Consider the following 26,053-nt stretch of genomic DNA (forward strand, 5'->3'; position numbering starts at 1 on the left):
TATTCCAAAATAATTTCACCACAACTAAAAAAGTATATTTCAATAGTTTAATTTAGTTTTATATTATAAAATGTATATGCCTTGGTAATGTATTACCTACATAAACAATTTTAGCGCTTCTACCAACATTTTTTAGCAATAAATAGATTTTATTTTTTCATTACAATATGCAATATGCATTAATTACAATATTCCTTTTTTTATTTATTTTTTTCTCTTATACTCATAATAAAGAGTATAAGAGAAAAAATAAAATACAAAAGGAGACAAAACAATAGAATATCCAATTATTTATATAATATTTTCTAATTGTACTCGTATTCTGCGTCTGCGCTTGCCTGAATCACTACATGAAGTCGTAAATTTAATTCTGTATGCAAAGTAAGAATATAACCTACCCGTGAACCAAATTTCATTCAGACCCGTTCAGTAATTCTTGTGTGAAAGTGTAACAAACATCAATCCATCTATCGTTACAAACTTCCACGTTTGTTCTATTAATCGAAGATCTAACATTAAAATATGTACATCACCACTAGATGTCGCTAGGAGTTGCATCCAAAATTTTACCAACATCGCAATAAAATCCGCAACATGCCATATAATTACAACCCCGCGGCAGACTACAAAATTAATGCCTCATAATAACGATTCATAATCAAACAATGTCTATTGTTATTGACTCGCCATCTTGGATCGCCGTGAGCGAAGGCCCTCCGCGGACGTGCATCGGACATAAATCAACACGGTGGCACAAGTCGACGATTTCAATTATACATAAATCTCTCGCGACGCAACACTAATGGAGTTGAAACTGTGATTCTTGAATCGTGGTTTCTTGTATGCAATTATTGGTTATTGCTCTTTGTTTCACATTATTATATAGGTATAGGTTGGAAGAGTGTGCCTAGCTAAAGCGCGTATTATACGTAGGTGAGTAAATAAACAAATGTAAAATCATTTTACATGTAGTAGAATTTTTGTCATGTAAATTGTTGACCCACATATAACGTATATATATCCTATTTACGTAAGCTGCTGTGAAGTTTAGGTTATAGTGCTTGTATACATGGCCATTTCCACTTGTTTCTATAAACTTTCCCCCCCCGGGGAGTCAGCTTGTTTATAATTCTATAATCAAAGATAAAAATTTATAAATTAAAATAACTTAAAGAAATTTTTACTACAAAAATATATATATAAATTTATCGTAAAATTTAAATAAATAATATTTCAAAGCAAAAAATGTAAATTAAAATATGTTATTCAAAAACAAAAAGTGGATCTAGCAGAGCGTGGTTTCGATCCACGGACCTCTGGGTTATGGGCCCAGCACGCTTCCGCTGCGCCACTCTGCTCTCGTGAAGTTTATTGAAATTATTGTACAGTTAGTTTAAAACATTATTACCTTATAATGTACAAGTTTTTAAATGCTTTATTTTAAAATGTCATTCTGAACATATAAAAATTAAAATTTTTAACTAATTTAATGTAGACCAGTAAACTAACATATAAAATAACTATTTTACCAATGATTTTGAGAATAATAATAATTAATATTAATTAATTAATTTTTAATTAATAATAATAATTCCTGTGTAATATAAAACTGAAAATTTAGATTTTAATGTAATAACTTCCGGTTTAACTTACGTGTAATTAAATGGAAAAGCTCGATTTAGTTGCTCATGACTAAGGATCACGAACTGGTTCCGAAACTAGTCGAGCTTTTTCGATCTAACAACACGTAAGTTAAACCGGTAGTTATTTAAGAAAATTAGAATTAAAAAATTGAAACGTCCCCGTTGACAACTTTGAAACACAGTACATACAAGTATCAAATATAAAATGGTATTTTTGCTTATAAATGCAAGATTTTTTTTTTATTATAATTGAAACAAGGTTGTATCCAATATTCAAAAGGGTTGCAATGGTATTCGGGCAACGGTCCGTTTGATGGGAAGCTTATGGTGCTCCGTGAACGCCTGCAACATTAGGGTTGTCACTTAGTCGTGCTGACAAAATATTTGTTTTAAACAACTCTTTTGTACAATTTGTTATAATATAATATTTATTTACTTTTTTTGTTAATATTTTCTTTTATTTACATAATTTGTGACATTGTAATAGGAATTATACCACTGATGGTGATAAAAATGTATTGTCTCCATAATTCGTGAAGCAGTTGTGTTTGCATGGCTGTGTTTCGGTTTGAAGGGTGAGATATGGCGTGAATTTACTGGGTACAGAGGAATAACACCTGAGTCCTCAGAAATGGCAACGCATGGGGGGTATCAGCTTGTTTGCCATTCTAAGTTGTATAAAAAAATATCTGTCCACTGCTAGACATAGACTTCCTCTATTGACATTGAGTATAAATACTTAGCAATAAAATCGTAGAATTAATTTAATATCCCTTTTGTAATTTATTTTCGGTCACTAAAGCAAATCTCATCAATTTTTATTATTTGATATTAATTGGTATGAATGAATGAATGAGTATACTTTATTTGCATTATACAATATAGGAAATAAGCAAGACAATTTACATACACAACGATACAATTGTATAAGTACAGTGAGGCGGTCTTATTGCTGATAGCAATCTCTTCAAGACAACCTTAAGGTAATGGACTAATTGTTGTACAAGTACGTATGATAGTGCTGTATAATTAAGGAAATTAACAGAGTAAAATATTAAGGAAATCTAATTATGGTAGTTTGTATTTACACAAATATATAATATGTCATATTAGACTGAATGAAACATGCAACAACATCGGTTGTTGCATTCTTGTCCATACTACTCAATTTTTTTTTATGGGTTAAAATGGTATGGTAACCCCGCCTGCGCTAACGGGATACGCTGGCGGAGCACCAGTGAAGGGTGATAGATGAGAATGAAAACAGGCCAGTTAGCCCAACACGATGAATTCATCAGGAATTAACCATGATAGTTTCCAGGCAGAACCGCGAGGAGGTCGACCTAGTTGGGTATATTGCTAGCAATGGGATTCTCAGTCTCCATTACTAACAATCCCTTTCCCCCCCATTCTACTCAATTGAAATTGTATTCCTATAGCATTAAAAAAAATATATTCAAAAATGCTTAAAATTAAGTTCGTGTCAATAAAACTTCTGTTTTATTCTATTTATTGGCGACCGGCCGATGCTTACTCTTTAGACGTTATTATACTTTTTTATATACATTTACTTTTACAATGTTCTTATTATTTGTGATTTCAATTTTATATTTTTTGACATATATCATATTGTTCTATTCCTTGCTTGCTGTTTTAATACATTTATTTCGTCACTAAATTCCAAAGTCTACATCATTTCATCACCTCATCACAGTCCACCGCTCCGTAATAATATTTTAATCACGCTCTATATTCTCGACGAACGGCGGCACTAGTAGTAACACTGTCTCGATAGCGTCTCAACTCTCAACTCAACGCAGAGCAATAAAAACACGAGTTATATTGTTCGACGGCGAGGCGGTGACGTGCTTATTAGCGGGAAAATTGAAAATTGACTGAGCAACATGATTGGCAAGGGAATATTAGCTCGGTGCAATTTCGCCAGCTTCCACGGTTTGCGTTCTCAAAGAAAATACCCGTGCGACAACGTGACGTTAATCTATCATTTTCGCGCGGCGTTCGATGCGTTCAAAATTCTTTTTTTTTTTTTTTAATCAGGATTAGGTCTCGAATCGTTTCATATACAGCCTTATTTTGTTGCCAGCCAGTGTTTTCCTATGGAATATTTAAGTTTTTTAAAGCAAGGTTTTTAAATTTAGAACTTTGTATAACAATTAAAATAAGTGAACTAATTACTTAATCGTAAAAGAAAATTAAACATATCTGCAACATGCGTTCAAAAATTATATGGCGTAATAATATAAAACATTGGCCAGAGAGATAATTATTAAATTACCTAAGAAAAAATAGATGGCGTTAATTGACTATTGTTAGATTAATACTATATTACAATTACGTATTAGGTAATTAGTATTACTTGTAATTAAATTTATTTGTAAATATTTGATTATTTACTCATTTACAAACTGTAAAATGGATAATAATTATATTTAGAACAATTTTCATATTTAAAGGTACTTGATATAAATTTTAAGTGTACTTAAAAAACACTCCAATAATAATATTCTCCCTTTATTAAGTCGTTATTAGACCTTCAAAATGTTACTGTAAAGCGGTTACAAAATTAAAAATCCAATTTCTTTATAAAAGAAACGGTAATCGGGACAAATTGATCGATAAAATTTAATCATTCACACTCGTGTAATGCCGTAGCGTATGAGTGAGCGAGTGCGCCAACAGCGCCCCTAGCGGCTGTTGGCCGCAGCTGCGACTCGGTCCCTATTATTCGTTTATTATTGGCGCATGTTATTTCCAATATTTTTCGCCATCTCATTACCGGAACGCTGACGATAATCCGTCGGGAGCCGAGGCGTCTTAATGGAGGTGATCATGTGTCCTAGCGCGTAACGTATTGAAATATGACGTATTGGGTATACCTGGGGGACTGTGCGTTAATAAACAAAAAAAAAAACGGGCCGATCACGCTTCTTCGAAGCTATAATTCTATAGAATGACAGGCCCGATGATAAATCAAGACTGTGAGAAATGCCAATAAATATCGCGCCGAAATCCAATAATTACGAGGCAATGAGCCAGCCGGCCACAAATCAACGTACGGACGAGCGCATACTAATGTCTTATCCTAACATCAGATTAAAAACATCAATACTTGTCAATAGAGGTCGCCTCCCACGTAATTATAGCCAACAATATCCCGGGGAGGGCGAGACCGAAAAGGATTAACATATATCAAGGTGGAATAATTGAAGGAATCGATTAAATGAAGAGTATTAATTGCTGATGCGCCCGCGCAGCCGAGATCCCATCGCGCGCCCGCTTTGATATGTTGTTGTAATGTTATATTAACCGGCCCCGTCTGTCTGTCTGTTTGTGGATATTGCTCTCCGCGCTTATAATAGTATAACTTGTACCTTTCATGTTGCTACGTGTTTCATTTTTCTTGCAGTGTATATCTCTCTTTGTTTTTTTTTTATTAATATTAAAACAGTATTCAGCATGCTAATGTAAATGTTAATTTCCGATCAAGACTCGCTCTACTCCAGTTTACTCGTCCCTACTAAGGCAACCAAGTGGAAACGTCAAATGGAGTAAACAGTATTATCTTATTCTCATTGTCACCTAATACATACTTAATTTGGGGGGAAAGGGATTATTAGCAACGGAGTTCGACATTACCAGCAATATGCCCTATAAAGTCGACCTCCACGTGGTTCCCCCTTGAAACCATCGTGAACAATTCTTGTTGAATTCGTCACGATGGGCTAACTGACCTGCTTCATCCTCACCTATCATCCTTCACTGGTGCCCCGCCGGTGTATACCGATAGCGCGGGTGGAGTTACCATTCCATTATCACCTATTAAAAAAAAAATACATACTTAATGGATTCACTTATTAGTAGTTTATGCACTCATAAACATATTTATTGGTTAGATTTTAGTCAAATTTACCCTCAGAATAAAGTATTCCTAGTAAATATCATTAAATGGGATGGCAGCTTCCCCTGCTCTAGCAGTATAAGCTGGCGGGATACCAGTGAGGGATGATTGGTGAGGATATTCTAAGTTAGGTTAGTTGGCCTGTCGTTTTGAATTCACCATGAATTAACCATGATAGTTTTCAGTCTCACATTATTAACAACCTTCCTCTCCCCCCCCCCCCCCCCCTCGCGTCAAATACTACAGATAATCTTATTAATTTCTATTCACTATTGTTACTATCATTATTGCTAGACACTTAAATAGTATTAAAATTAAAGGAAACCATATTGGTCGCACAAAATATTTATCTCATTATAGACGAATGATTTGTGTAGCTAATAAAACTGGGAGTAAGTCTTGCGTTATATTTATTTATCATTACTGCCCTTCTTTTCAACCAGCGCACAATTAATAAGGCGATTCATTTAAAGGCCTGTAGCTTATCAATATTTTCCATTACAATAAAAAAAAATGTTATAAAAATAAAAAAAAAGCCATATTAACCACATTGTGCAAATGTCTCGCGAAATTCTTAAGTAACACTCAAGTTATTTAAAATAAGCATTGAACATTTACAAAACAACAGTTCACGATTAACACAGTTAATTCCCAATTTAAAAACCAAACAAACAAATGTATGTAAATTGCGCAACTCTATGTAAAAGCCGACGATAGCCTTGCCAAGTAAACAGCGATCGTGGATGAACGAATAACGACTTTATTGCAACAAGAATAAGGGCAAGTAAACTGTGTATTTGGAGGTTGTTTATTGAAGTGAACTCGAAACAAGCACGTTCAGAAACTGCTTACACGAATTAGCGCATCAAAACGGGCGCAGGGGGCGAAATTAGAAAACTCTTCCTCCCCCACCGCGGGCGCCCTCCCGCGGCCGTTCCGCACGTCATAAACTGACAATTTACGATAACGCCGGGATTAGCCTGTTTGTCTGTTATGCATTCGAGTGTGGAACGAAACGTAGCGAAGTTACAATGTCGACGTGCGAAACGTGCGCGAAACGGAACGTTACGCCAACGTTCCGTTCCGTTACCGAACGGCCGGCTAGAGTTGGGCTGCACTGTTCGTTCTTTTTTCAAAATTGCCATTTAGATATTTTATTTACAAAGTTGATTGAAGTCGTCGAATATTTTTTCCAATTATGAATCGAGCAGACATCTGCACAGTTGGATTAATACGATACGATAGTGCATTGGACGGGACATAAAAGGCTTTTAGCGTTAATTGGTTATCTACGAGCTAATTAACTATAACTCAATTCATTCAGTCATATCGCCAGTAATTTATATTCTTTTGCATTTTTAAAATGACTAACCTATATTTTTTTCTGAAAATGGAAAGGTCTTATGTTATTTATATGATTTCGTGATACGATTGGATTGGACATATTGTTTATAATTATTGGCACAAAGAGATATGTAATTATGATAATTCTTAATACAGACAGATATGAAATTAGATAGGTGTGTTATAGAGTCAAACAAATGTCACGGTCACATATTATCAGCGCCATCTAGTTTACAAAGTTTGCAGTTTATGACCAGACTTAGTTAATATTATTTCCTAATTAATTCATCAACATTTCAACCATTATCCGTCCACTGCTGGACATAAGCCTCCCCATGGATCCACTGACTCCCTGCAACGCATTTCAGGTCGTCACTCCATCTAGTGGGGGATCGTCCTACACTGCGTTTACCCGTACGTGGTTGCCACTTAAGGACCTTCTTTGGTTATTTTGATTCCTAATTACTTACTTAATAATATACCCAGACTGTCAGATATGTCAAACCGCTACATTGCCACATCTTCAAAACGGAAGTTCACGTGTTATTTTTTAAATAAAAGCCAATGGACACAAGAAGTCGTGTTACAATTGTGATTACGTACTTTCGAGCGTCCTTCAAGGGCGCGGTCACAAATAAGATTATCAAAACTGTGGACAAAGCTAACTCCGACCTAACATGTCATGTCACTTTAAATCTACGAATTAATGGATAGGTAGGTTTGGTTGCAGTATTTAGAAACCACTTTTGTATTTACGTCAAATTCTTTCAAGGATAGGCAGAAAGAATCTAATGCTAGAGACTTCTATCTATATATAATTTCATCTAGTTTGATAACTCGTAACATGCATACACGTCGTCAGAACCTTATAACTTTTTTTTTTAATTTAATTAAATTATCATTCAAGGTTAAGTGAATATGCCAAAACCATCTATAGCAATCTTTATAGAAATAACTAAACCAAACAATCAAACCGCGGCTTCGTCCGCTTGAATTAGAAATATATAATTTAACCGTTTTTTCTAATATTAGGGAGGCAAATAAGCATACGGTCCACCTGATGGAAAACAGCTACCGTCGCCCATGAATATCTGCTACATGAGAGGGGTTGCTTGTGCGTTGCTGGCCAGTTTTAAATTAGGATTTTTTTGTTTTATTATATTAGCATAGGCATGTCCTATAAGGGAACTTTTGCCAGTAGTTGCTACGATTGGCAGGCGAGTTAGCAGTTAGGCATTAGTGATGTTTTAAGAGAGACGCTGCTGCCCATCCGTCGACCATTAACTCCCTTTAGTCACCTTTACGACACCTATGGGAAAGGAAGGGTGGCTTATAGAATAAGCCGGGACTACACTGCAACAATCAGTAAGGACATAACTTATCATCATCGTGAATTTACTGGATACAGAGGAATAACACCCGAGTTCTCAGAAATGGCAACGCATGGGGGGTATCATGGGCGAAACAGTATACTCTGTTATGTCCACGGTACTGCTCATGTCTGTAGGCGACGGTTACCACTTTCCATCAGGTGGGCCGTCAGCTTGTTTGCCATTCTAAGTTGTATAAAAAAAAAGGTTTATGTCCAGCAGTGGACGGATAACGGCTGAAATGATGTCGATGAAATACTAATATCACTTTTTGTATCACTTCTCATTAATATTTACTGTATTTTGTTTTATTTTACTTAGTGCAATAAAGGCTAAAATAAATAAATATATGAAGTACTAATATTATAAATATGAAATTTGGTATACGTGTTTGAATGTTTGTTACTAAATGACGCTTAAATGGCTGAATTAACAGTTTAGAATGAAAATTGGCACATTTTTTTATACAACTTAGAATGGCAAACAAGCCGACGGCCCACCTGATGGAAAGTGGTAACCGTCGCCTATAGACATGAGCAGTACCATGGACATAACAGAGTATACTGTTTCGCCCATGATACTCCCCATGCGTTGCCATTCCTGAGGACACAAGTGTTATTCCTCTGTACCCAGTAAATTCACGCCATATCCCACCCTTCAAACCGAAACACAGCCATGCAAACACAACTGTTTCACTGTTGAAACACGAATGGGACAGAGATACCCAAGCAATCGACTTTTATACAAAGTCTCCCTCTGATAACCTCCCCCATAGACCGCCATAAGGAACAGTCCTGAGCCACCTGCATTCACTAACTCCTTGCAATGCATATTAGTAATTACTATATAATATTTATTTAATATGTGTAGTTCGTTCAACATATTTTTTTGCCTGCCTGTAATTATTTCTTTTCACGTTTTAGTGTAAAAATAAATTTGTGGATGAACGACATCACTTTGTGGGTCTCAGGTATGTATGTAGCCATGTATAGAGCACCTCTACGCTGGGGAGACCATACACGCTACGTTGTGGAGGACATAAAATAACATTATAACGCAACTTTTATGTTTTACGATGCGCAATAGTGTCATTTCTATATTTCCTTGACAGTAAGTCATCTAAATTTAATAACCAACTGAGACAAAGAGGTAAACGTGGAGTAATTTATTACAAATGATGTTTTTGTAGCAGGTTTTAATGGTAAAACTGTTTTAGACGACCGTTTTGCGTTTGGATTAACTACTCGATGTAAACGAATCGCGCTTACCCAAAAGATGCTCCATCGATTTAAACAATCCGAAGTAGGTAAAGAAAAATAATAAAGATAAATTTAAATGCGATTAAAATATGAATATAATTGTTTTTCCAACATACAGTAATAATGTATTTCCATTGCTAGCAATATACCCTATCACGTCGACTTCCACGTGGTGCCCCCTGGAAATCATCGTAGTGGATTCCAGGTGTATTCAAAACGATGAACTAACTGATCTGCCTTTTAATTCTGATCTATCACCCCCCACCGGTGCACCGCCAAAGAGGGCGGCGTTGCTATTAAAAAACACACACATCTACATTAGGCTGTCAGAATATGTAGTTATGAGGATTGGTATAAAATGAATTAATTTCAATGTAAATAATACAGAAAACAAATGCCTGCAAGGTGAACTTTAAAAATTCTTCTTTAAATAAATTTTAAATCGTAACAAATGGAAGGTCGATAGTACCAGCGTTCCTGATCATATTTTGTCACGTTTGTAGCTCCTATTAAAACTGGCCTTACATTATCGTTTAGACAAAAACTTGGTCACCTTAGTACTAATTTCTTAAGGGCGAGCGGCGAGCGCGTACAGTGAATAATTGTCGTGCTAAAAGAAAACCCAGCAAATCTCGGCGATTAGCATAAAAACCATCTAAACAGGCCAGGAAGCCGGTGTCTTCCTTCCGCAATATTTGTGAAAAAATTACACATTTCCGTCGGACATTTTGTCTCTACTGTGGTCGTGGAACGACCGCAAAAAAACCTAACAAATGTTAATTGCACTGCTCGCAAAATAAAATGGTAATTAATGAAGCGAATTGCAAAAAGAAATTGTTATTGCCAGGTAAGCAAGCCAGCGTTCAAGGCGGCAGCAATGTCGCGCTCTCTTAGTTTTAAACTGTGAAAATAATTTGTTTGCGGCAAACCCCTAAACTCTCCAGCCATCTGTTCCGGTTCCCAATAAAAGACGGCAGCAGAAACATAGAATTTTATCACGGCCGTGTCCATCATAAAGCATCCCTCGCGGGTACGAGGGGGGGATGGGAACAGAGGGGCACATAAAAGTTTACAGGCATTCGGCTAATAAATCGTGTCAAATAAATAAGTGTTGAGTCGGTTGGCGGCATATTGATTCGTCATGTGCCGCCTTAGAGCCGGCGCGGGGGACGGGGGCTGGGTGGCCATAAAGGTGCGTAATGGCCGCCGTCGGAAGACAGCGCAGTGGCGCGCATCGATTAGCGCTCGCCGCCGCCGCGCCGCGTCCGCGTCAGCCGCCGACGCAACGCGCCTCACTGACACTCCGCTCATCTGTCGCCACCACCACCACCACCACGGGCCAAAGGCTAAACATTTTTTTTATTTAAATTTCGAATAACTCTTGTTTAGAAGATGCAAGAAAACAGCCAGCATTTCGTTATCGAAATTCCATTTTTCATTTAAGAAACAATAGTGAACGCCACATGTAGTTTTAGAAAATCGGTAACAGATGGCGCTATATGTATCAATATCTGTTGTCAGCGAGATTTGCCGAGTCCAAAATGGGCCTTTGTTATCTATTTATCTATTGCTAAGAATCTTAGAAATTATAATAAAGACTCTATTAATTATAATAAATATACAAAGATAGGTTTGGTGTAGGAAATAGGTGTGAACGGCTTTTTTTATGGATGACTACGAATGCTAATCCCCCTGCGTTACCAGGGAGGGGATCAAAGCACGTCTATTAGCCCTATCTATGCTATTTAAGAGCTGCGCTCTTGTCGGTGGAGCTCTTGCCACTCACTACGATTTTCAGCGAGTCTCTTCACCTCTTGATACGACACGACACCAACTCCTTCCTTGATCTGCCTGATGTAACTATGTCTCGGTCTCCCTCTTCCCCTCCTTCCTTCTATCTTACCTTCTATTATAATGTTCATTAGTTCGTCGTGTCGTATCCTATTAGTCCATCAAGATAATTTCCACAAGTCTTGTTCCAAGTTGTTCCAAGATGATTTTCAGCGGGAACCGCGTGGAAGTCGACCTGATAGGGTATATTGCTAGCAATGGGGCTGTTGGATACTCATTAATAATATTCCCTTTTCCCCCGATACAAAGTAGTAACCACGGTAACCTCTGTCCCATCTGTGTTTCTGCAAAGCAGAGGTGGTTGCATGGCGTGAAGAGTGGGAGGGTAGTGCAATCAAGAGTATAAACAGTTTTATTTCTTAGGAATCGAAATAAAGTGTTTCATACATGATCACATATCATTCAGGGATGTTTTTTTTTAATGGGTGATAATGGTATGGTAACCTCGACGGCGGGGCACCAGTAAGGGTTGATAGGTGAGGATAAAAGCAGGTCAGTTAGCCCATCTTGATGAATTCAATTAGAATTAACCACGATGGTTTCTAGGAGGAACCACATGGAAATCGACCTGACAGAATATATTGCTAGTGATGGGGCTATTTGACCCCATTACTAAAAATCCCTTTCCCCCATTCAGGGGTGTTCATAGTAATATTCCTGTCTATAGGTGACTAAAACTATTCATCCATCAAATGAACTATCAGCCTATTGGCCATTTTAGGTTGATTAAAACATACTTATCAATTTCGAAAAGAAGCAGGGTTTCAATTCTGCTGCATTGTTTTTATGTTTGTTACCTCATAACTCTATCAGTTGTAAACCGATTTGGAGTATTCTTTTTTTATCTGAAAGGTTATGCTTACAGAATGGTCGTATAGAAGTTTTATCAAAATCGGTTCAGTTTTTTTTTTAAACCACTGAGGTGGCAATCAAACATACGGTCCACCTTTTGAAGAACCCCATGCTGTAGTCTCTCGGGAAAACCTCGGCAGGGAGCTCATTCCATAACCTGAGTGTTCGTGGGAGAATACATCTCTGAAACCGCGTTGTACGCGACCATTTGAAACGACTAATTTTACCACAATTGAACTTTGTATTTTTTTTTTATGAAATTTTTATTTCATAAAAAAAATACATTCATAAGACATCTGTCATTGTTTACTTGTTAATAAAATCAACTGTACTGTAGAGTAATAATTTTATTTAAACCGTGTTCTGTAACAACTCGATACGATATACGATTGCGTAATCGATGCAAGGAATCGATACGTTCAATCGATTAAAGTTAATTACTCGCATCAAGCATCCCGTGTCCCGCGCACGATACGGCATTGAACCGGCGACCGGCCGGCCGGGCGCGGACTTATTACTGGTGCATTGGGACGTTGATTAAAATCTCTCACTGCATTCACACAAAGCCTTACTTTGATATATGTATAAATCTTATGAAACGTCTGCCGCGATCCGACGGCCATAGTTGCTGTCGTCAAACGAAAATAACCTCTAACCGAATGACTTTTGAGCGTTGATCGGCCTATCAAAACGTGTAGACCTGCCTACCACCTGTCAAGTGATATATTGGCCTTAAATAACATATCTTATTTATGTTGAATCGGAAACAAAATGGTTAAAAAGATTTTTATTATAAATAATCGAGGGGAGCCGAGTGGGTGGATAACTAAATTTGTACTCGTCCTTGTAATACAACTTATTGTCCGTCTGTACGTATATGCGCTAGGCAGCTGCAGATAAATTGAGCGAGATAGTGTTTCTTTCTCTGTTTAATAGGCCGATTGTGTAGGCGAACTGTTTTCGCCATAGACGTCTAAATATAAGAAACGGATAGTGCTTGAATGCTACGCGTTTTGCCGCCGGACCGGACGTCTCACTGCTCGCCTGACACATGACATGTGTCAAACTGACTCAATCACTCAATCTAGATTTTTATTTGTACCTAAAAATAAGAAATAAAATTGTCAATTCATAGCAGGCTAGTGTATAGAAAATGTTATACGGCCGTATAACCCTACCAAATTCAAATACAAGCTGCTTGCATACTTTCTACATAAACTGTGTTGAATATATAATCCAGTAATGTAAAATTTGTTATTGACAAATAATTGACGTATCAAACATTTTCTATACACTAGCTTGCTATGAATTGAGAAAAATAGCAACTAATGGTGTATCTTTCGTCCTCTTTTTATTAATTATATCTGCATAAGAAGAAAGGAGGCAACCATATGATTTACAGTTTTTATTTTATCATTCCTTCTATGTAATTCCTTGTTCTTAGGTATCGACATAATCGAAAACTTACCTTTGATGTTAGATACAATATATTTATATTACATATTATACTTAATTTTATAGCTCGCAAAATATTTATTAATAGAATTTATTTAATATATACATATTTTTACTATAAATGAATATTTAACCTGTTTCTTAATATCGTAAAGAGGAAGAAGTGAGAACTTTGGTGAAGTGAATGTATGACCTCTATATTTAATTGTTGTGTTAAGTTTTAAATTATTCATCATCGATGAATCAAAAATATTAAAGGTTTAAAATTAAATGTATGTACATTTAATTTTAGTAGATTTAAATTGAGTTTAACATAAATATCAATAATAAATTAATAACACTATTGCGTCAATCACTGGTTGAACACAAAAAAAAATTGTCATTTAAATATTGAACCGTTTTTAAGTTTATTCAAAAATAGAATATTAAAAAAGTATATTATTTTAAATTTACGTATAGAATGTGACTGCATAGAATTTTAAATTGTGCTTCAACTATTGTCTATGATGCGTTATTAGCGATCTGAGTATTCAGATGTCTATGGTTTACGCTATCTCCCTAGGTGCATGCGAACAAACCGCTCAACTATAAACCAATGGATTTATGATATAGTATCGCGTATTTTAGACGTTTGTGGTCTCGAAGAAGTCGTTAATGGAAACCATTGCGGTACCAGTCCGAGATGGCCACTTCTCGGAAATGCCAGCAATTAAAGTGTAGGCCGAATTAAAGTTGAAGATAAGAATGCAATATTTTAATACGTTACTTAATTACTGAGTAATAACGTATGTATGTATGTATGTATGTTTATTTACGATAAATGTGAACGTATTAAGATAGCGGCGAACATATTTGCACTTTCTTACGAACGCATCAACTGATGTTAAAATTGTCCTGTACGAACTTGAATATTAAAATTCACTCAAGCCCAACAAATTACGTTATTTAATGAAGAAATTATTTTTATCAGTTTAAAGATAAATTACTAATTTATAATCGAAAGCTGTCTGCAAGGTTCAATGATTTGTGTAATTTTTTTTTAAATATTATCTCTTCCTTGATTGCATAGAGACAATAACGAAACTGAAATGCATACATTAATTACATACCCAAAAACGTTGAATAATACTTATTATGTATGTAAACATACATGGGAAATTTAAATGAATTAACTTAATTTAATAATTAATTATAATTATAATTGCCAGAGGGAGACTATGTACAAAAGTACTTTGCTTGGGCACCTCTGTCCCATTCGTGTTTCTACCGTGAAACAGTTATGTTTGCATGGCTGTATTTGAAGGGTGGGATATGGCAGTGAATTTACAAAGTACAGAGGAATAACACCCAAGTCAATCATGGGCGAAACAGTATACTCTGTTATGTCCATGGTACTGCTCATGTCTATAGGCGACGGTTATCACTTTCCATCAGGTGGGCCGTCAGCTTGTTTGCCATTCTAAGTTGTGTAAAATATTAAAAAAATTCAATAGAAAAAAAAACAAAATTGTTTTTTAAACAGCATTTATGTCTTAATTAATTAACAATTAACATGTAACTTAAGAGACGAGAGATAGACAGCAGCATCCCTTTTAAAACATTGACAAAGTTAACTGCAGTTGCCAAGTCGCCTGCCGAGCGAGGTAACAACTAGTAACCCCCTCCCCCTCCTCCCTATTACTACTGTAATAATAACAATAATAAATTCCCTTATCCAGTTATATACAAATATGTCAAAATTTATAGTATTTAGAAATATTTTTGATAATGCTTTAATAAGTCCATACTGACATGTTTAGAGTAGACGACGTAGTGACAAAAAGAGAACAGGGGGTGTTTCGTTTGTTTGGCCATTTGGAGAGAATGGATGAAAGAAGGATTACGAGAGAGATTTATCGAACACGAACGAGTGGAAATGTCGATAAGGAACCGCTCTAGACGGACGTGCGTCGACCAAATAGGCGACGTGCTGAAGAAGGGCCAAATTAAAAGTACCCGTAACCGGCGAGAGTGTATGTAAAGATTGATCAATGTAGAAGTGTTAGGGGTCTGTTCGAATCGAAGCGTTTGGCGTTCCATTGTTTCTGTCTACCCTAATGGGAGATAGGCGTCATAGATATGTCCGTAATGTTTATATCCAATACATGAATTTATTTTCAAATAAATAGGTGGGTACGAAAAAAAGAATTGATTCCCCCATATTGGTTAACACTTGTGTGTGTTTAAAACAAAACGAATTTATATCAAAAACACATACACGCCGATATATTACGGGAACCTTTTCGGACACAAACCGCGCAACCATTAAAACCGTTCATAATTCAAACAGAGATCGAGTTTTCAGCTCCCGAGTCTATGACACACTCGCTAAATCTCTCGGAAGGCGGTCTGCGAGAACATAAATTTTTATTTCGTAAATAAAAATAATAAAAATAAATAAAAGCCATTCCGTGTGCGACCGGAAACATTTGTCCCGCCGCGTCACGGATAATCCGGGGGGGACTCTTGATTTATTATTAATTAGCTTTATATGTATATTATTATATATATATCTACTGTATATTTGTCGCGACAGATTTGAGTATAACGTCTATTGTATTGCCGCGTGGTCCCGGCATAGGACAGGCCACCGCTTCCTTTTCCGTGAATGTTTTAAGAGCCGACTGAGAGCTAGTTCTCTCAGTCATTGAGGCTTGGCCAGCAGTATTTTTCTAAAAACATCTCTAAATCCCTAACTGCGATTACCACCCTGTCTGCTGTGACAACTACTGGCAAAACTTCCCTTATGGGGAAGGCTTATGTCCAGCGGTGGACAGTTAATGGCTGAAATAAAAAAAAAAACTATTGGATAACTAATAATTATGTCAGTAGATGCAGGTGGCTCAGGACCGTTCCTTATGGCAGTCTATGGGGGGAACTATGTCCAGCAGTGGACGGATAATGGCTGAGATGTAATTATACGTAATTTCTATAAATTTAATTATATACATACTATATTATGTAAACATATAATCTAAGCAGACTGTAAAAATCGGTCTAGAATTTTTTTTAAATAAATCCTACAGAGAAGTTGTGTTTAAAATTATGCGCTTGTCTTAAACGGTTGTGACTTTGTCACGACTCATTTTAGGAGCGAAGAAATAGAATAATTAGTAAGAAGGAAAAAATATTTATTAGACTTCAAACAGAAATATAAACAATTATAAATTTAGCGAAAAAGAAAATGCAAAAATAAATTTATAATTAAATGTATATTGCACTAAAATGGTCGCCACTCAGCTAAGTGTCTATGCATTCATACGTAATGCCTAAACGCTAATTTCTGTGAAACCATCTCTGTTAACCATTTGGAGTGGTAGATGGCGCTACCGACTATATTACTATCAAGTATATATAAAGTCATATTTTTTTTTGTTAATAATTAATAGTAATAATTATGCAATAATTTTGTGTTGCTGAAGCTGATATGGTGATGATTATCCACAATACAAGTAATCTAAGGTTGTTTAGAAACGATTCTGTCAGCAATAAGACCGCCTTACTGTACTTATACAACTGTATCGTTACATTTATTAATTGTATTGCTTATTCCCTATATTGTATAATGCAAATAAAGTATACTCATTCATTCATTATGTATATATGTATGTGTGTGTATATATAATAGTATATAAGTATATATAATCAGTAGGGATACATATTTACATTATTACATGTATCATATCTGTACACTTTAGAAATAATAGAATTTCATCGTGCCTCCGATCAAACAGTTTATAATTACTCCTCTCCATCCAAAGGTTGCCTGGAAGAGATCGCTCTTAGCGATAAGGTCGCCTATTGTTTTCTCATTGTGATTATTTCTTGTAATTGTTTATATTTATAATAAGTTTACTACTGTAATCATTTTGGAGGAAACAATAAAGAGTATCTATCTATTATTCATTCATATAAGCTCTGCTTAGTCTGGAGATAGATGGCACTGCATTATATAATATTGCCAGTGGTATTCCATCCTTACCAGCTGTTAATTGACAACTGCTGATCATAGGCCTCCTTCTATTATGGAGTTTTGCCATTACCACGCTCTAAAAGCTAATTAGCAAACGCAGTTAAGCTTGGTGACGTTTTTTTTTAATGAATGATAATGGAATGGTAACCCCGCCTGCGCTAACGGTATACATTGGCGAGGCACCAGTGAGAGATGATAGGTGAGGGTGAAGCAGGTCAATTAGCCCATCGTGACGATTCTAACAGTAAATCGATCACGATAGTTTCTAAGAGGAACCACGAGGAAGTCGACCTGACAGGGTATATTGCTATCAATGGGGCTACTAATATATTCTTTATTGCACTTGTAAGTTACATATAAAATAATGTATTTATAAATGTTGTGAGCAAGGGTGGACTTATCTCTGACAGAGATCTCTTCCAGTCAACCCAGTACAGTAAGAAAGCATTTCGTTAGCGGGCAGCTGAAGTGCTACAACTATTAACACATAAACAAATATACAGTTAAATAATATTATAATATACATATATATTACATAAATACGTACACTATAAATACATACAATACCTACCTACTTATATAATAAATGTTAAAATAAATGAATATACTACTTACATTAGAAACTTAGTTTAATGATTTTAAGATCTGACAGTTCAATTAGAAAAATAAAGATAAAAAAATTACTCAAGGGAAAGAAAATGTGACTTTAACCTTTTCTTGAAAGAGGTAATAGAGTGACTCTCTTGTATGTAAGAAGGGAGTGTGTTCCATAACTGGACAGCTCGATACGCATCCCTCTCTCTTTTCCCAGTTCCCTTAGTTACCTATTATGACATCCACGGGAAAAGAAGGGATAGCCCATTCTATGCGAGGACACGGGAAAGGAATGGATAGCCCATTCTATACCGAGACCACACTGCAACAGTGTATTTATTTATTTATTATTTAAATTACAATAAACAACTTCGATTCCTTTCAATAGTACCTACCACTGCACGGAATGTTTTGTGTGATATCACGACTATGATGAATGCAACGATCGTGTTGCAGGCAGTTTTTTCAAATGCAAAAATAACGGCCGTTTTGTTTTTGTTGCGCCGCTCAATAGATGTTGCATCTATTATGCAATTGCTCGTAAATCTGTCACGTCGGACAGCGGTAATCTGTCCTTTATGACGAGTTATGCATTACACTCATTGTTTGCCATACATAAATTTTACCACTCTTTCTTTCTTTTAGAGTGCCTACTGTCGCCAAATTGGTTGACTATTGTAAGGAATCTGTGAAATGTTCGATGCAACGGTTACATTTGACGAATTCTGTGGTTTGTTTTGCGTAAGAGTGTCGATTCTCGGTCGGTGTTTAGAAGCGGGATCTTCTAAAATGGTTTGGATTTCTCGTGTTGCCCGAGTGAGAACATTTTTTAGTGAATTTTGTGCGACTTTTTTATGTAATTTAGTAAGCAAATAAGCTGATGGCAGTTCTGATTTTGACCAAATGCACCCTCTAAACATTTGCGGTGAACTTTAGAATTGCGCTTTCAAATTCGAGACCCCAGAAAAGCCATTGTTCGCAAAATATAGAAGGGAGCATTTCATAAAATGCTTTCTGGTGACATCAACATTACTGAATAGTCGAAACTAAAAAAGTTTACTGTAATTGAACAGAAATACTTCTCGGTTTCTCTCTCTCTCGGCTACTTCTTTTCATCCTCATCAATAGACCAGTTCACAAGAAAGTAAAATTCAACTAAAACCCAAATGACTTAGTACGTAAGCCATTTGGACAGTTTCGTATTAAAATCTTCCACTAATGAAGACTCGTGCCCTATTGGGTTGTTATGGTAAATGAGTCCAAGTCTGGGTGTTTTGGTTTCCGCAATAGGTACAAACTCAGCTTTTGCTGGACTGATGTGCGTTCAGCGTTGTTTCTCAATTTGCCCCTACCTAAGTGTTCCTTAAATACAGCCTTTCCCAAAGTGGCCGATAACACCCCCTTGTGGGTGCTGCAGGCCTAAAGGGGGGCGGTAAAAGACCCAGAAAAAAATGGGGGCGTTGTGTAGAGGTTTGGGGGGTGATTTGTAATTTGAAGTAATAGTGTTGTTGAAAAAATAGGGGCGCTAAAAAATAATTGATTCTCAAAGTGGGCAGTAGACAAAATATGTTTGGGAATCCCCCTGCTTTATTATAAGAAACTAGTGCAGTGCAGTCAGAAATTAATGGATCATTATGATGATATCATCATGAATTCATGACACTTTCATTACTTCGTACATAAATGAACTGTATTGATTGTATTAAATGATTAATAACTAATCGTAAATTATGTTTATTGTATTTATATGCACAATTTCACCGAACATAACTGGCGCATGTGTACGATCAACAGAAAACTCAGGTGTGCGTGCAATAAATAAAATTAATTCAATCGTGCGGGATTTAAAAGAATTTCGAAAATGGAACGTTTTAATTTTCGTGAGACGGGGACCGGGGGGGCGCGGGGCGCGGTGCGCGGGGCGGGCGGGTGGTGCGTACGAGTAACAGCCACGCACGCCATAAATCTGTCAAGAGTCGGCCCCCAGCGACGCCTTGGAGCGTCCGCAAGGCACCGATGTTTTTTGTTAAATTCCGTTTTACAATTATTGTGTTGATTAATTTTAAATAGTGCTTTGTATTGAGGTATAGATGTGATTATGTTCATAAAATAATAAAACAAGAAAAAAATACGCACAAGATGCATGTTAGTATGAATAAATACTAACTGCCCGGCACATTTTCTGTGAAATAAATATTTTTTTCTGGATGGGGACACCCTAATCACCTAGCGATATGAAATATACTTTATGACCTATTCTCATACCTACTAAATACACATAAAAGACTTCATAAAAATCGGTCGTGGGTTTTGGAGTTTGACCAACAACACCGTGACACGTGACTTTTATATATTAATTATGACCTAAATGAATGAGTCTATTCAATTAATTTTTTAGGTACAATATTTAGAAGAAATAAGAATTTTAGGTACAATAATATGAATTTGTTTAAGAATCTATAAAACATGTCTTACATAGAGATAAAAAAATTAAATCCATAAGAAAGATATTTTGTTTAAATGATTTAAAATTGATCATAGAATTTTATCTTGAAATCTTTGCGGGGATTTTTCTAAGGCTTTTGAAAAGTCATAATGAAAGGGGAAGTATAACTTATTGATGATTTCTAGCGAATTTATGTAAGTTTAAAGTTTATTTAAGAATGAATTTGAGTTTGATAAATTTAAATTTAATATTGGTAACATGTACTAAAAAATGGTATATAAAAAGAGATGTTTGTTTTTAGTTTCTCGACTACTATAGTTTTTTTTTTGATAGGTGAAAATGGTATGGTACCCCCGCCTGCGCTAACGGGATACGCTGGCGGAGCATCAGTGAAGGGTGATAGATGAGAATGAAAACAGGCCAGTTAGCCCTTCATGATGAATTCATCAGGAATTAACCATGATAGTTTCCAGGGAGAACCGCGAGGAGGGAGACCTAATTGGGTATATTGCTAGCAATGGGATTCTCAGTCTCCATTACTAACAATCCCTTTCCCCCCGACTACTATAGTTAAAAGATTTGGGGTCAAATTGATTGAAATTTCACCATATTGCTTTTTATGGTATAAAATATATAGTGTATATTTTTACTTGCTGATTTGAGAAAACCACTAAAAGATCAAATTCAGATGTAATTAGGTAAATACGTTATCAATCAACGTGGTCTGCTAAAGGTCGCTGTCGAATCGGTCGAAGTCTAACACATACTAACTATGACTTTGCTATACTATAGTACTTCAATTCTCGTCTGTCTTAGTGTTCAGTTGAAATATCAAGTTAGTTTCATCGTATATTAAGTAGTCCATATTAATACTCGACGACCTACATTTTAAAACCGCAATTTGATTGTGAATTAGCGAAGTGGCATGATTTTTAAGCAGCAAGTACTTTATATTATTCTCAATTTCGTGTATAATACTCGTATAGTATATGTTATATATGTGTATGTATATATGTTATTTATATATATTTATTCGTTTATATATGTAATTTTAGTATGTATGTATATCAATAATTACTAGTACCGCGTTCGAGTATTCTGACACTTCCCTAAGGTTGACTGGGAGAGGATGCTTTTAGCATTAAGTCCGCCATGTATACATGTTTGTACTAATGAATAAATAAATAAATAAAATGTTTTCCCATTGCGTTTAAAGTAATTTGCTGACGCTACAAATAAGAAGGTCGCAGTGGATCAACGCTGTACGCACTCGCGACGATTCAAAGCTGACGATGAAGAAGTGTTACATACTGGAGTTGGCGGGTTAAAAAAAAAAATTATGGCCATGACGTGTGTAGCTACATGGGATTTATGTGATGCAGTTACAAGAAAGGGCTCATATTTTCTTTTTTTTTTTACATATTTCGTATTTCACTTTGTTAAACGGGTTGCTCGTGTTAATTCTGATTATCAATTCTGTATTCTTATTTTTTTTTATACAACTTAGAATGGCAAACAAGCTTACGGCCCACCTGATGGAAAGTGGTAACTGTCGCCTATAGACACGAGCAGTACCATGGACATAACAGAGTGTACTGTTTCGCCCATGATGCCTCCCGTGCGTTGCCATTCCTGAGGACTCAGATGTTATTCCTCTGTACTCAGTAAATTCACGCCATATCCCACCCTTCAAACCGAAACACAGCCATGCAAACACAACTGCTTCACGGTAGAAACACGAATGGGACAGAGGTACCCAAGCAATCGACTTTTGTACAAAGTCTCCCTCTTATAAATGCAAAGGTATAATTTAATTATTATAATAATACTAGCTGACTCGACAAACGTTGTTTTACCATATACGTATAGAGAGAAACTTACAATTTTTTTTGGTACTAAACAACTATGACCACAGACAAAATGGTGTTTTTTTTTATGATGTGATCCTATCTTGAATTTAAAAATTCGTTGAACATAAAAATTTTATTAAATTTTTTTTTTAATTCATATTTCTTTAAATACCAACAATCTGGTAATCACCATCATTGAGGGGCATACAATGCGATGAATGCAATTGTTATACTTACTAACTTATCTATCCGCGGTATATCAAAAACTATAAATACGAAGATTAAAAATATCTACTTGTATGCCAATTCAGAGCCCTATGTTTACGGCCGCGACTGAGGGGGTTGACGGTCATAAAATAAACAACGGTTTATCTAAAATTTTCGACAATACCGAACTAACCTTCAATTATCTCAAATGACATACGTCTAGTGTGGCAGTTAGCAAACTCCGCCCACGAAACTAACGCCATCTGTTGGCGGACGCGCGGCAACTTCATCTGTCATAACGGCTTTGAGGTTATATTTCATGTGTTCTTTGTAAAGTTGTTTTAAGTTCATTCTTAATGCTAGAGTTATAAAAAAAGTTAATAATATATTTATTTTGTATCCTATAATCGAAAAAGTTTAGTACAAACGAGTTTAATTCAACAAAAACAACAGTCACAAATACAGACACAATGGAAAGAGAAACATTATTGTTAATGATGCTTTTTCTTATTAAAACACAAAACCAATAATACCAATACAGTATTACAACTAATACAGAAGATTTAAGTAAATAAATTGACTTACCAGTGCTTATTTACAGACGAAATGTATAAAACAACACGAACAACGTAATGTGACTCAGTTCATTTTGCAGATAACGCAGAGCGAGAGGTACGTTCCGAAGTTAGCCGAGCGCGTTCGAGGCCCGTCCCCGTAGTACCGCCCCCGGAGTTTGACGGACAGCACTGACAGCGCAGCAGACGCGCGAAACGCGCCGCATGTTTTGCACGTGCGGCGCGAATCACAAACGTATTCGAATGTCGGACGATTCGAAAATCGAACTCTATTCAAACTTGATCGTTCTGGCTGAATGCAAAGTATGATATTGCGTTATATCTAAGGTAAAAAAAAAAAATAAGAGAGCTGTAAAAAAGATGACAATTAATAAATGGATGTTAATTTTTACAAATCGAAAATAAAATTGAGACGAAAGTGTAAAAGTGTAATTATTTTTATATAAAATTTTTAATTGCTATATAACAATGTTGTATTTGTGCAACGTATATCGCGTGGTTGTGGTATATTTTTAGAAGTAAATATATTATTAAAAAATAAAAGCTTGTCGAGCGTGTTTAACCGGTCGGTGGGCACAGATTTGAATCGTCGAGCAGGTAAGTCGGACAATGGTCATCCGGCCACGATCCTCTAATTAAACATTAAAAAGAACAAAATGTTTACACGCACTTTACTGCATGGCTTTTGAGGAATTTTTTTTTTTTTTGCTTTATTTCAATTTTATTTTAAACATTTTATTTTTATATGAACTTTTATTTTTTTTTCAGTCTACGCTTCAGAATTTTTCGTGTTAACACATTTTTAATTCTATTGTTACTACAATATTTCGTTTTGGAATCGTGTCAAAAGATGGCGCTACTAGGCTCGAATGTGGTAAGTAATACGTTGGATAACGGAAATTTGGAGCAATATTTTGTACATCTTTTTTCTACATATGGTAACATTGTAACGAATCTATTATAATGTTTATTAAGTGTTTAATTAAACAAATTTCAATGTAAAATTTTAGTTTATTTAATCATACCTAATTTATTGTATTTAACTATAGAATTAATCTTTCATTTAAATTATATGTTATATTTATAGCAGTTAATTACTAATTATATGGACATAATAAGCTCTTTCCGCATTTCTAATTTTTCATACTACGATTACAAAAAAACAGTATTTTATGAAAATTTTAGCACAAAATATCAAATTTGTGTGTAAAATATAGATAGATATACTAGGTATATCTACTGTGATTTTATCTCAAACCTCACACAGATTCAACAGTTTTCCTTATTATTTCTAAAGAAAAAAGCGTACCTACAACCTGTTTTTGGGCGAACTCGATTCACCCGTCTATACTATATCCAGCTTATTTATTAAGAGAAGCATTTACACCCTAAATTACATTACCTTCCCCAAAAAAGTGTTGCCACCTCTCATCTTCGAGGGGAGATTGAAGGGGGCGTGTTATGGCCTCTTGCAATCTAACTTTGGCTCGTTGTCGCTCCGTTAGTGTTGCCAGACGCGCCGAGTTCTACTATTCCGGCATAAATAGAAGAGGTTCAGAGGTCATCACTGGCGAAAGTTTTAATGAATTAGCATGAACGCTGTTTTTGTTTCGCTCGTTTCGTTTAGTCGGTTATGGGCCGTGGCAACGTTTGATATGCACGTTGTGTCTCTGATGAGGAAAACTTTGAACCCTGATGGAACTGAGGAAAAAGTAATACATATTTTATGTGAATGATTTTCCTTAGGAAATTCACTGTACGAGATTTTTTTTTATGGGTGATAATGGAATGGTAACCCCACCCGGTATACACCACTATCGGTATACACCGGCGGGGCACCAGTGAAGGATGATAGGTGAGAATGAAGCAGGTCAGTTAGCCCATCGTGACGAATTCAACAAGAATTGTTTACGATGGTTTCCAGGGGGAACCGCGTGGAGGTTGACCTGATAGAGTTTATTGCTAGCAATGGGGTTGCCAAACTCCATTGCTAACAATCCCTTTCCCCCCAAAATGAACGAGTATTTAGTATACATTAAAATTGCTTGAGTTTATTTGTAGTCGATTATATTACTTATTTAGATTCAAGTATCAAATGGGTGGCTAGATCAATAAACGACTTAAAATGTATGGAAAAAAAGCAATTTTTACCAATTTGCTATTCGATTTACGAATTCAATCAATCGCCACGAAATTTTATGTGCTCTTAGTATTCGAGTCGAAGAGTAAAACATAGCACTTTTTTTTTCTATATAAGTATCCTGATTACTGGATGCAAGTGGCTCAGGACAGTTCGTCATGTTAGTAAATAGGGTTCTTTTTTTTTATACAACTTAGAATGGCAAACAAGCTGACGGTCCACCTGATGGAAAGTGGTAACCGTCGCCTATAGACATGAGCAGTACCATGCACATAACAGAGTATACTGTTTCGCCGATGATACTCCCCATGCGTTACCATTTCTGAGGACACAGGTGTTATTCCTCTGTACCCAGTAAATGCACTGTCATATCCCACCCTTTAAACCGAAACACAGTCATGCAAACACAGCTGCTTCACGGTTGAAACTCGAATGGGATGATGATGAAATGGTGAGGGGGGGGGTATGTTCAGCAGTGGACAGATAGTGGCTGATATGATGGTGATCCTGATCACGTGGACAAAGTCACGGGTAAT

General features: G+C 35.9%; 1 protein-coding gene and 1 non-coding gene across 2 annotated transcripts in view; both read right to left on the bottom strand.

Moving 5' to 3' along the window:
• The window catches only part of LOC113509260 (zinc finger protein 28-like), a 44,132-nt gene extending 20,661 nt beyond the window's left edge, over positions 1 to 23,471 (bottom strand). The window contains exon 1 of the mRNA XM_052894895.1: positions 23,388 to 23,471. The gene's annotated coding sequence lies outside the window, so the exon portion shown is untranslated. The remainder of the gene's footprint in view (positions 1 to 23,387) is intronic.
• Positions 1,287 to 1,358, bottom strand: Trnam-cau (transfer RNA methionine (anticodon CAU)). Its single transcript has one exon. It is a non-coding gene; the product is annotated as a tRNA-Met (tRNA).
• Positions 23,472 to 26,053: the final 2,582 nt, after the last annotated feature.

This window comes from Galleria mellonella, unplaced genomic scaffold, assembly GCF_026898425.1.
Source record: "Galleria mellonella isolate WM207_F2 unplaced genomic scaffold, CSIRO_AGI_GalMel_v1 utg246, whole genome shotgun sequence".
NCBI lineage: Eukaryota > Metazoa > Arthropoda > Insecta > Lepidoptera > Pyralidae > Galleria > Galleria mellonella.